The sequence below is a fragment of the Dinoponera quadriceps genome, unplaced genomic scaffold (assembly GCF_001313825.1).
Source record: "Dinoponera quadriceps isolate SergipeBrazil2010 unplaced genomic scaffold, ASM131382v1 scaffold3289, whole genome shotgun sequence".
NCBI lineage: Eukaryota > Metazoa > Arthropoda > Insecta > Hymenoptera > Formicidae > Dinoponera > Dinoponera quadriceps.
The window spans coordinates 105880-119521 of NW_014558238.1; the positions used below are offsets into that span (position 1 = coordinate 105880).

The 13642-nt window shown below is 45.4% G+C and overlaps 1 protein-coding gene across 1 annotated transcript in view; it reads right to left on the bottom strand.

Moving 5' to 3' along the window:
- Window positions 1–8773, bottom strand: part of LOC106749745 (phytanoyl-CoA dioxygenase) — an 88134-nt gene extending 79361 nt beyond the window's left edge. Inside the window, exons 1-2 of the mRNA XM_014629480.1 lie at window positions 8702–8773; window positions 8498–8543 (exon numbers count right to left, since the gene is read on the bottom strand). The gene's annotated coding sequence lies outside the window, so the exon portion shown is untranslated. The remainder of the gene's footprint in view (window positions 1–8497; window positions 8544–8701) is intronic.
- Between the last annotated feature and the right edge of the window lie 4869 nt (window positions 8774–13642).

Below are 13642 nucleotides of genomic sequence, written 5' to 3' on the forward strand. Positions count from 1 at the left end.
CCCCCCCCCCCCCCCGGGTACTTCTCATTTGTCGCGTTTGTGAAGGTCGTTTCCCGACGCCGGGAAGCGAAGGGTGGTTGAGGTTGGAAATTTTATCGGGGTCTCCGCTAAGTAGGCCTTACCAGGCTAATTATGAGACGGTGTACATGTAATAGTTCTGCGGTAGGTTACATCGAGCGGGCGAGCGAGGCGAGTACGCGCGAGCCGCGTTAATAGCCTCCGCTCGTTCCGCAGAGTTCCGCTATTTACGCGGCCTGCGCGCCCCGGCTAACGCCGATAAGTGTGATTGTGTTCGCGCGTAATAACGAAAGTGTCCTCCCTGGAGAGTCGGCTCCAGTCTCACATTAACACGTATGTCTCTGCGTACGACATCGGAAATATCGCTCTCTGAATTTCTCGGAGCGAATCCGGACGAGTGAGAATTCACTCCGTGCGTGACAACACTCGGAACGGAGGCGACACTTCACTTTTCACAAGAGTGAATATTCCACTCCGATCGTAGAGCGAATGTCTCGCTCGTTCGGAGCGGGTATTTCACTATTTTCGAATATTCTTCCTCATCGCGTCGTTCTTAAGGTACTACTGAATTGATTTGAAAGATCAATCAGGACATCGAAAATCGCCGATCAGACGCGATATTTGCGCATCCACGATTCTTGATAATTCGACGAATCGCCGGCGAGGCAGCTTCGAGGCGGCGGTCACGGCGAGCGAATGAATACGTTTCCGAAATAACGCGCCCAATCGGAAATATACAGTGTATATCCGAGGGACGGGAGTCGGCATTGATGAAGCCCGCTGTCGCCATCGCGGACACGGGCGGATACGCGACGGTGCTAATTTCGCCAGCGAGCAAATTAAACGGGACTCTCGAGTGACGGCGGGGTTGGGCGCCCAGTTACCGGCGAATCTCTTCAAATGACACTTTCCTCTTTGCCGTTCATTCTTCCAGCCTCATTTGCGCGACCCTCCCTGCGCGTGCTTCGGTCCGTCGCGACGGGCCGGAGGGATGCTCGGGGTCGCGCAGTTATCGTTTGGCAGAAGTGCCAACCGCATTGCGCGCCACTTTGACGCGATGGCTACGTACAGGCCTAATGGCTAGGCGAGCGGCTCGGAGATACCGCGTGAACGGTGGCGCACCGAGGGGATGAAAGACGAGGGGAGGGAGAGCGAAGATCCTCTCCTTCCCGGGATCTGCATATCGCGGCTGGCGAGGTGTTTCAGAAAACGCGGCGGTAATCCTCGCTGTCCTCTTTTGCATATCGCGGCCGGCGGATGACGCGCGCGCTTTTCCTCGGGAGAAGAGACGCGACGACTCCCGCAAACTGCCGGCGACGTCGGCACTTAAGTATGTCTAATAGCGCGGGAAATTGTCGGACGGAGCGCGATTATTCGCCGCATTCGGCGGCAGGCTTTCGTCGCCGAGCGAGCGAGCGAACGAGCTCGACGGAACTTTTCAGGTGTGCGCGCGTGTGCGAAGTTATCAAGTACGAACATCCACGGCGGCGGCGGCGGCAGGGGGATGGGAGGGGAGGTGGAGAACGCGAGAGAAAACGACGGTTAGTTCCGTCGGAAAATTCGCGAGCGGAGCGGCGAAGGGAGTCGTACGTTGTACTTATTCCAAAAAGCTCATTCGCGTGTTCATTTCGAGATTTAGCGTCGAGCGGGCGAACTAGCCGGATTCACTTTCGGCGGGACGATTTTCGTCGCGTTCGGAACACGGGCTTAATGCGAATATGAGCGGGTAAACGACGCGGAGGTATTCCGTCGTTATAGCGCAGCACGGACCCAAGCAAACCGCAACCTCGTAACTTCATTTGCCCCTTAATACCGTGGCCACCGTTGTAACTCCCGCAGCCCGTGATAGCCGAATATATATATTCGGGCGAGCGCGCTACCGGGGGCGCGTATCTTAAGCCGGTTTCGAGAGGTAGCTCAGCTATTCATGCATTGTGTTTGCTGATGGTTTATTGATATTACACTAACGCCGCATAATACGGCGAGAGGATTAAAGAGCGGAGGGTCCCTCGGCGTGTGTTAATTTGACATTCGCCGAATTAGCCCTCATTAACCCCCCCCACCCGCGTCGACGTGTGACTGGAAACAAGAGTCGAGCGAAAATCGCCGGCGAAATCCGCGTGAAACGATCCGAGCGCTCCGGAAACGCGATTGACGAGAACGTACCGTAGCGCTGCGTTCTCGGCCGTCTGTCAATAGAACTCTCGATTTACGGGACCTCGATTAACATCTGGTATAATTAAAATCATCGGTATATAGAAAGGCTAGAATCAAGTAAACGTAATTATCTCTTTTTCAGCTTCTTAAGTCAGGTAATATTTCGATCAATTTGAATATATTTCAATAGCTTGTAGTAAATAGTTACTCGAACGCAGTAATATCTTAATTTGTAAATGAATTACTGAGTGTAAGTGTGAAATGGTTCTAAATTTAAGGGAGTATTTATTAGAACTGTATAATACTTCTTTTCCATTGAAGAGACCTAATAGTTTTAAATTTAGATTTTTCTGTCCAATAAGTATTAAAAAAAAAGAAAATTGATTCTCTCTCTGTGATATTTTCCATATTATGAATTTGATACTTGTCACAAACGTTTTAAAGGGCCGATAATTACGCCTTAGGGAACAAAAACGCGATTTTTATTAAGAAAAAAAAAACTTCAGGCTATTGTTAAAGCCACGTTATATAATATTATGCAAGCTCTCATTATTGCTTTGAGAGAAGCCTCTAATGTACCGCTCTAAAAGCCATCATTGTTTAAATCCATATTAATTAGCTTAATTGCAGTAGCAACTACGTCATGAAGAGCGAGCTTATGTTTATATTGATCTAATATCTTCGTACGCTGCCGGTTACATCATAAATCCGCGCTTTGCGGACAATACTGATGCTCTGGTTGTTTGTCCAATTAACATCATACGGTAATAAACGGTGGCCCCAATTACTTTCTTCACATTGTCTACAGATTGACAATTTTGTCCGATCGCAAGTCCGTAATAAATTGTTAATTTGTCAGTTAATGTCGCTGTAAGCTTGTCTTTATCTCTTAAGCCTTCGTATTCCTTCTACAGTCACGGAGTCTTTTCCCCACTCTATGACTCTTATTGAATATGCATGAATATTTCCCCATTTCTGAATATGTCCTATTCAGAGGCATACGAAGGATACGAGGCGTATATTAGTATGCCACAACAGTATGCTCCATTTAAAGTTCCGTAACTTTGTTAATAGTCCCGGCAGATTCAAATGCAACTGGATATACATATTCTACTTACTTCATATTTCTAAAAAAAATGTCAAAACTCCCAAAATTCTATTTTCATCTATTTTTTGAAGATTGTCGACCTGTTACTTCTCCTTAAAAATTATGCCGTCCAATGCGACGTTTCAATATGGCCTTTACTCTTCCCCTCCCCGCCACCACAGACCGTCGCGCAAGTTCTGCTCCCCCCCCCGTGGTGTGACGTAATTGTTGAATGGCCCGTTGTTTTAACACGCACAAGTAAATGTCTATTTACACGAAAAAAAAAATATATTATATATAGTCAATTATATTTCTACTTTTAGCCAATATTTAATTAACTTAATATTTGCCAAAGCATATTGGAGTAATCATTTTACTTGGATCAAGTAAATATTATCTGAACGGTAATCCTTTTTCTCAGTCCATTATTTCAATATAATCGCTATTGTTAATTTTAAATCGGCGCTAATTTTGATATGAAAAAGTGATCTCTCTCTCTCTCTCTCTTTCTCTCTCTCTCCCTCTCTCTCTCTCTGTCAGCAACGCGTCTCGTTATTTGGAGAAAATCAAACCCGTCGTCGCTCGCGCGCAGCTAGCGATCGCTCCTCTGGAATTTCGGCGACGCGCCATTTCTCCCTTCCTTTCTTTCTCTCTTTCTATTTTTGAACGGCTATCTCTTTCAAAATAATTCCCGATGACGCGAAAAGGAGATCTCAGATTATTTTATCCGGCTTCCGGGACATCTGTTCGGAATTAGGACACGTCCGCGTCCGGGGCTGAAGCGTGATTTATTTCCCGGCCCAAGATTCTGGAAAGCGTCGTTCTCTCTGTTATGTTACAAACGACAGCGGCGTTTAAAGGGGACATATTTTGCAGAACCGTGCCTGGAAGATCGACCAAAAGCTGACCCGCCTTCCCGGGCAGCGCGACAAGAAGGAGGAGAAAAGATGGGAACGGAAGGATATCGTCGCGCGGACTGATCTCGCAAAATTGATATATATCTTCTTCAAGCTCGCCGGCGACGTCATCCGCGAGATCGCCTGCTTCCTGTTTTCAGAAAGCGACATTTCGCTCGCGGAAAAAGCTACGTTCGCCGCGACGCCCTGATAAACTCACTCTTTGATAAACCGAGCGATTTGTCTCTCGTTTGCGAGAGAAAAGGAGATAGATAGATAGGGAGAGAGAGAGAGGAAGAAAGACGGTCCTCCGCGCTCGGAAAAGGAATTCGCGTTTATCCGCGATGACTCGATGAGCTGTGCCGCGAACTCACTCACTCGCTCACACGAGAGAAAGAGAGCCGCGGGCTCTCTTTGAACATGCGTTAAAGTGGTCAAATATAGACGGGGGAAAGAAATATTTGCCGAGGACACTCGAGAACACTGACGCAGACTACCAGCTAGCTCCGTGATCTACGCGACTTTCCCCCCGGTTAATCAAAGGAGCGAAAAGTTCGCCTCGTTACGTAAGCGGCGTGTTATGCCAGGCGAAATATGTAACTGGATTTATTTCTCCGGCGAAGGGGAGAGCACGTCGTGCCGGGAGGAGAGATGAGGCAGGCATTAAGCCGGGGATAAAGTAATACGATAGCCGGTCGCGTAACCGCGCAATCAAACTGTTTGCGGAACGAAGCACTTCCTCTCGCGCGCCACGAAGCCAAAAGTACACTTTCCATGGGCCGGAGAATTTATACTCGAACTTAGCTAGCCCGTTCCTACACTATCCGTTTACGCGGCGCCCTATTCGTTTACAGTTTCCAGTCAGACACTAAATCTATCCGCACAGTTGGATTCCAAGCGGCGGGCGCACGAAGGCCGGCTTCGTTATCAATTCGACGCAGTTGCGCGCGGACCCTATCATACCGTTGTCTTTGGAAACCGTACTATTTCCTTCTTCTCTTTTCCGCCGAATAAAACGGAACGCGAGTCCATCGCTTTTGCTCCTGTTTATCGAGATAAATACGCTCCCGGCGAAACTTGAAACAACGAAGTCTTGAAATTCAAAAATATAGCGAACCACGGCTGCGGGAATGTCGCGTTTCAATGAGTCGGTTAAGGGAGAAGAGCGAAGGACTAAAAACAGAGGTATATTCGACAATGTTTTTTTTTTTTTTTTTAGAAAACTGTGACCAGAGGAAAATAGTTTTCTGCGTTGACTAGTGTAAGATTTCCCGGATATTTTCGTAAAAAGACGCTTATCTTGATTTATTACACAGTTATTGGTTGTTAAAGAATGGTCTTCCGAAGAAAACAAATCAATTAGATTCTTAAATTAGAAGCTTCAAAGCGTTACATGACGTTCTCAAAAGTCAAGGTTTTTGTTTATTAACAAAAAAGAAGCACCGCCAGTTCGAGAAAACGGTATCGATTTTTGGGGAGAATTTTTCAGGTTTTTTTCTTAAACCACACAAAACTTACGCAGAAAAATAAATATGAGAACGTGATGCTTTGAAGCTCCTAGTTTGAGAATCTGATTGATTTGTTTTCTATGAAATATCTATATTAATTGTTTTCTAGAGCATCCTTTTACACACATTTTCACGCAAACCGCATGTCGATGTTATTAACAGTTCAGATGGTATGCCGTCAACGCGGTTGAGAAAACTCATTTCGAGGAAAGACGCGTTTTAGTTCCATTTATTTATTACAACGGTTATCTTATTTTAGTCAGATTTTCCCGGAACACAGAATAAATCGTCTTCAGTAAGAAAATCTCCCTCTTGTATGAAATAATCTTCAATATTGCTGCTTGAAACTCCGCGGGCAGCGTCTCGTATGTGACGCGCGACGTAGTAGATGCGATGCGCGTCTTTCTCGTCGCAATATTTTCGCAAATAATCCTGGATATTTACAGCCGCAAATTCGAACATTCGTAGTAACCCGGTGTATCCATTGTTAAATATTACGGTCGCAATGTCAGCCGCGGTTTGTGCGACTGAAGTGCAACTGAAGTGCCGCTGAATAGCGCTTTCGGAGCTACCTGCCGTATAACGTCGTTAAGGCTTTCGTTGTTGTTTTGATTGAAATCGTCCAAACATCGTTCTAACAGACCGTTGCACTAAGACGAATAGAATACATCTGCGCCCAAGGGCGTTAAACAAAGCCTGGAATCGGCTATATATATATATATCGGTGTCCGCTCCGACATATTCGCACAAAATTAGTCCTAGTAACTTCGTCAGTTCTTCGAATTTCGAGCCATGCAGCGAAATAATCTTAAGTACACTATTATTTTAAGACTAAAAGGGAAAAGAAAGGTGATTCTTTTTATCCTCTACAGATTGTCTTCCCCCTTGAATAAAAGGGATGGAAAACTGGCGGAATCGATCCGGCTCGTTTCGAAGAGCACATCTCTTCGCGATCCCCCGTCAAAGATCGCCGCTTTATTTGCAGAAAGAGAAAACACCGCGCGCCGTTTATCAATTATCAAATTAATCGCAATAGCGGGGCGCGCCGAAACACGGGGAAGCGAGGCAGCGGCCGGTGTGCCGCTTTTGAAATGGATTTTTGATAAAAATGTATATATAAAAAAAGGGAGGGAAAAAAAAACACCGGGCGGAGAGTCAGTGATCGCGCGGACACTTTGATCGCCGCGGCGGCGTTTTGTCGGCTTCTGTCCCGGCGTTATATCGCGGGAAAATCCTTTGAAACAATCGACGCGTGAAACATTTGCGGGCACTTTCCCGACGAAAGAGAGCGGGGCGCGCGTGAAAAGCGAGGCGGCCAAGTCGTCGCCGTCCGTTCGGACGGATTAAAACAAAAAAATCGCGCGCGCGCGAAAGGAATAGCTGCCTTTTCGAAAAACGAATATTCAGCCGGACATTGAATAAATCACGCGCGTGACGTTTTATTATTATCCTTTTATTCGCATTAATGTCCCGCGGCCGGCGGAAACGAGCGGCGCGAAATCTGATTTGGAGAGGCGGTACGGTTAAAAATAATCCGATAACGCGGATAATGACGGATCGCAAATACGGCGCGGCGATGATATTTGGATCGCGCGGGCCGATTACAATGGCGGTGCGCGCGCGCCGGCCGATCATTATAGCCGTATAACCCGGTCGTTTTGTCGACGCGCCGTGATATTCCTAAACATATTTGCTACGTACACGCCGGTGGCATCGATTACATTATGATCGTTAGAAAGGCCGGCGCGCCGGAGCGCAGGAGGAGAACCGGGGGGCCGGGGGAGGGAGGGACGGGACACACTTCCATTAATTCGACATCGGCCTCGTTAATTACGGCATAATAAACGGCGATGGTGAAATGAAATGTAGACAATCAATTTATTCCGGCCGCTTCGCCGCTTACCGGCATCCGAAGGATCGTTACGATAACGTACATAACGAGCGTATATTACCGGCTCGTTTCGCCCTGATATCCGTGCACGTGTGTGCAAACAGCAGCCGCGCACGTGCGCGGCCTCGTATCAGGCTCGAAAAGTCATCGATCGTGGAAAAGTGCGAAAGAAAGGGAAATAAAAGGATTTTGTTTTTTTTTTCACAGCCCGTTACGAGTTTAAATTTATCATCTTCGCGTGAAACGGCGGAGAGGGAACGCCGTGGAAAACGTTTGCGACTGTTTCAGTCGTGAAACACGGTCTCACCGTCGTGAATATTATTATTTCACCCGAGTTTTTCCTTTCTTTTTACTCTTAAACTCGACACGAAACGCACGATACCGCGTACTACTGAACTCTATATGGAGGGTCTTTTATTTAACTTATTTATTAGATTATCACAGCAGCTACTTTGATCAAATATGCAATATCTGAGGAGAGCCGTATGGAAATTTCCCAACATTCCCTGCGAATATAGCATAGATTCAGATTACTTATCCCACAACTTGTCCCAAATAGGCGTGACATATCGCGATACCAATTAGGAATCCCATTCTTATTAATCCTGAAAAATTTTCTATGCGGCTATTTTAATAGCCTCACTTTTACTTTCGATATTCTTATAGATTGTTTTCAATTATTAATATAACAGATAAAATAGAATTAGAATAACTTAAGATATTCCCACAAAAGAGACTTCACTCTTGACGCAAAAAAAAGTATAATTGTCACGGAATTTCTCGAAAATGGAAAATATCGTTAAACTATAATTAACTTTTAAGAGTGAAGTCCCCCGTAAAGGTTGCACCACGAAAATCGAAATTACTTAGATATAAGAGCGTGCTATACCCATCACCTTAAATTTTCATGTCATTTTTCACACATGCTTTTTTGACTCACCGAAACAGGAACTCAGGGCTGGTTGCGCAGGTGTTCTGCTACAAGTCTTGAACAAAAAATATGGTATGGTTTCAAGAAACAATAGCGCGTAAATATAAACGCGTAAATCCTTTGCAATCTTTGTGACTAAGCGATTTTCATTCCGGTTGTATTTCGATTTGTGTGACGGCAAAGAATTAAACAGAAGATTATGTCTAAAATTACCGATCCTCTGGTGCGGCATCCGCGATACTGCATCCTCAGGAACCACGTCCATCCTTGTGGCCGCAAACTCTGGCAGTTCTGAAAGAAAAAAATAAATGTTTCAATTGGTGACATCGGTGGGCTTCAACGTATCGAAAGTACGAAGGCTCGGGACTGTACACTTCTCTTTGAAACTGCTAAAAACAAGAAGTGCCGCATATTGTCACTTCTCGATTACTGGACTATATCCATCAATTTGCTTAGTAATTTACTATCAATTTATTACTAATATTATTATCAATACTATGTACTACTGATTTACGTAAAAACAATATTCGCGAGTGTACCTTGCAGTTTCGCAAATTTGTATGCGTATTATAAAAAAACGCAACGATAGAAGAACGCGACACTTTTTGTACGGACATCGATATCTTTTCCTCCTTTCGACTCGGGAGAAATGGCGTGCACACACATGTAACACACACAGAAACACTCACATGCGTTGGTACTTGCGAACGATCGATCTAAAAGTCCGATTCGCGCAAGAACACGTCTGGACTCTCCGGAGGCCGGGGTGCTTGCGCATACTCGGTGCATACTCGCGCGCGTATGCACGTCGCGACCTAACATCTAGCGCGCGTGTTCCATGGCGGCAGCGTTCTATAACGTTCTATAACGTACAGCACAATTAATCATCCTTTCTCGAGCCGTGCCGGAAAATCGCGACCGCGACGCATAATTAAAATTTTGTAATCCGCTGGTGCGGCGCGTTTGCGACGACGACGACTACTATGTATTAAGCGGTTACACGAACCACGCGTTACCTCTCGCGTATAACTGTAGAGGGCGTCTGAATTTAAGTATGACATCTGCCATATGCAGATCAGAACGCATTAAAAAGTCACTCGTCGATACTTTTAATTAATACTTTAATAATAAAATATATTTTAATAATACATTTATTTTAAAAACAAATATTAAATTTTAATAATAAATTTTACCATGAAATTAATATTTAATGATTAGAAATAAAATTATTGTCAAAAAATATTGCAATAATCTTTCAATAGAAATAAAATAATAAATATAAAAGTTCACCCGGTTATTATTATGTTTCTTTTTTCTTTTAACCTTATACTTAACTTTGTGCCCGTTAAAAACACGAGACTGACCCTTTGCGTTACAAATCCGAACCGAAGTTTCGCGTTGATCTTTCCACCTTAACGCGAACGCAAAAACCGGCCGTCTCCCGCATTCACATAATCACGCTAAATAATCCTTACTTCGAAGCGGAACGATCTCATCGGAAGCGCGGTGATTTTCCCTCTCCGGCAGTTTTTGCTTCAAGTCGCTACGACGTCCAGAAACGGAGTTATTGACGTTTCTATCGATTCGCGCTTTCGATCGGCCGGTGCTGCCGCTGTGGGGTAGGTCATGCGCGGAACGACGCGACGCGTGGCCGCAAAGCGATGAACGATCGCGTTCCGTAGTATTTCCAGGAAGCCCGTACGTACAGCCACGTGACAGCACGCAGCGCGGCCTTGCCCCCACTCCGCGGCCTTATCCCCACTCTGTCGCCCAGCAACGTGGCTGCTTCGCCCACGTGCTCCGCGTCAGTCATTCACCTCGGTTTGACGAATGCGGTATAAACGGCGGCGCGCGTCGTCGCAAATGTCGCGCGTTCGCGCTGGGACGACACCTGTATCTACCTGGCTGCAACCCGCTCACGAGTCGAACGACACGAAATGAAAAGCAATCATTTTGGCACGCGCTCCCGCACACGTCTGTGCCCCTTTCTTTCATCGCCGATAAGTAAAGCGTTGCGGACAATTAACTTCGACGGTAACCTGAATGTGATTTTGGCGGTTAAATAACATCATATGTCTCGCAGACCCACGTCGAGAAAAAATATTGTAAAAATCGTGGTATTTTGCATATTTTTTGGGTCTTTTATGAATAGTTTGTATTTAATAAATATATTATCAGTTTTTAGTTATTGTATACTGGTTGCCGCCAGGGAAGTGATTTCATTGGATCAGACTGATGATGGCAGTGGTCATGCGCAGATCCAACTTTTTTCTTAATTTACCATTCATTTAGTTTTTATTATTATTTTTGTAACTTTCTGAAGTTCTACATGAGAAAAGCTCGACCTATAGAGCCATGATTAATTATAAGTCTCGATATGCCGCTATGACATCTAAGCCTTTTTCATGGCTAATAAGTAAACTGATGAAATATTTTCGTTCATTATACCGCCCTGCCATCTTATTGATCTTTCTTTCTATTTTAACACAAAAACTTCCTTAAAACTTTTATTTTACAATACAAATTGGATACAAAGACGAATTTAGAATAAAGTGAAATCTGTCACATCGAAAAGTCTAGTTATTAAGTCTAACAAGGAAGAAAAGACAAAATCCTTGTAAATCTGCTAAAAGTGAGCGCTTTAAAAGTCCGTCTACAATAGTCGTAAAGTATGAAGTAATACGTAAGCAATAGGCTAATTGACCAGCCACAGTCGACTTATTCTTAGAATGTATGGAATCCAGAGTTGGTCAGTCAGCTTACGTCTTACTGCATACTTTGCGGCTATTGTAGACGGTCCTTAGGAACGCCAAAAGCCTAAAGAGCTTTTACGCTTTTAGCGTTCTACAATACGTCGTAAACGCCCCATCGCCAGTCACGAAGGATGGCAACTGCTAGTTACAAAGTGCTATTTTCGGGTGCAATTGACAGTTGCTAAAGGAGAATTGCCAAACTTTTAACTTCTTGGCGACAGCGACTTGCGCGATCATAACATTTCATTGCAACCAGAAATAGCACTTTGTAAGTAATAGTTGCCATTCTTCGTGACTGCCGACTGGGCGTTTGCGATGTATTGTAGAACGCCTTTAAGACCTACTGCTGACCTCTTAAGTAACATTCTAGATTTCCTAGGCCTTAAAAATTTACGCTTAATCAACACCCTAGATTTCAGAAGCTTACCTTTCGATGATGTTAGGTCGAGCGATGTTTGGTTAAATAAGAGTAGAAGAGCGAGGTTGAAGGTAATGAGAGGAAAAGAAGCTTAAAAAGACGAAAAGAATGTAAGAAAATGTTACGTATTCTCGAGTTTTTCTTCAGATCTCGACTGTATTACTTTAAATGCGATTTTCATTACTTTCCCATTAGTTTAGCTTGTAAAACTAACGTTTGCAAATGATTCAGCACGTCAAAAAGTGTAAAAAAAAAAAAAGAAAACATGCGTAAGAAAGGTTCCATCGTTTGGGTAAAAATTGACTTACTTAACTCATCGTCCTTTCAGATTTGTCCTGCCGTACGGGGCGCGCCGATTCGTCCATTGTCTTTAATCAAATATCTTAATGATGAAGGCTGCGTGAGAGCCACAATAAACAGCTTTCCCGTCTAGTTTGATACATTCTATCCGCAAACGATGGACATTCCGACATCTCGTATAAAGGCACACAATGCAATTCGACCTGTCCCTAGATTGCCATCGAGTACAGGCGCGTGAAATTTTAAACGGCTCGGCTCCGATGGGACCGAAAAGAAGGACACACATGCGCTCGGCGCACCGTGCAGGAAAACACAGAAGAAGGGAATCAAAAAGGGGGAAAAAAAGGAATTGAATAAATTCGGCGGAATCCGTCGTGCTTTTATGATTCTAATTACCATATTGACATTACGTGCGCGATCACGTAGTATTGGAAAGAAACGGTGCGCGCGCGCGCGGTTGTTACGGTACGTTATTGCGGGGAGAAACGAGATACATTACGTTTAGACCAGACGAGATTAATGCCCGCCACCACAATAGAATGCAAAATTTACTATTCGCGCCGAAGTATCGTCGAACTCGAGCGCGTAATTTGCATTCGGTCGCGCTAGATCCGCGCGATATCGAGCCTAAAAAAATGGAAGCGCCGCGACATTAGTTTTCATTTTCTCGCAAAAAGCGGGGATTTCAGATAACGCACCGTGTGTATGTGTGTGCGTGTGTGTGCTCTTCAATTAAATGGCGGCGTATAACAACGTGGGATACGCCGGATACGCCGAAAAAGCCTTTTATCCGTATTAGACTTGCGTGAGAGCGTTTCGAAAGAGCGAGGAAAAGTGAGCGCGCGCGAGCAAAAAACAGAAAGAGGGGGGAATCGGTGGAGGGGGGAGGGGGGGATTTACCTCGCGCGCGGATCACGCGCGCCGTCGCGCCGGTGAGAAAATTCGGCGCGGGCTACCTTAGATCGGATTTCATCGCGTCGATTTCATTGCGAGCGAATCGATGAGATGCGAAAGGAGGAGAGAGGAAAAACACGCGCGCACGCAATCATTAATTCCGCTCCGAAATTACGGGCGGGACGTAGCCGGAAATAATTCATCTTCCTTCCCAGCCGTATCCCGCGGCCTCCTGCCCGCGTTGATGTTTTTACGCCCGCCGTATATTTCGCTCTACCGCGGCCACATATTTATCGTCGCGGCCATCCTTAACCCTTATCCGGGCAACTTATTTTCTAAACTTGGACGCGCCGGCATTGGCCTTTTCACTTGCATCACGGAATAATGTTGTACGCAAATGTGTTCGTTCTCGTTTGCTCGCTCGCGCGAAGATCGCGCGGCGCCGCCGGCGGGAAACAGCGAGGCGGCGCTTGCGCGAAGTTCCGGGCTGATTTTCGGAAAGTAATCTCGGCTTAAGCTCCCCGCGACGTATCCATATGTATGCGCGTCGCATGCGTCGCGAAAACGTCGGGGAAACGTTTCGATCGAAGCTATTTGGTGGCGATTGTTTGAAGTACCGTATTTGCAGCCGCCGTAGAGCTAATTCAAACATGCATGCGCGCGCAAATATGCGCGCTGAAAAAAATCGCGCAAATTCTAATATATGGGAAATAATATTTACACGCGCGGCGCGGAAGCGCTATTCTCCGTTTCGCGAAGATTGCCGAGAAGATAGAAGATCGGGGGGGG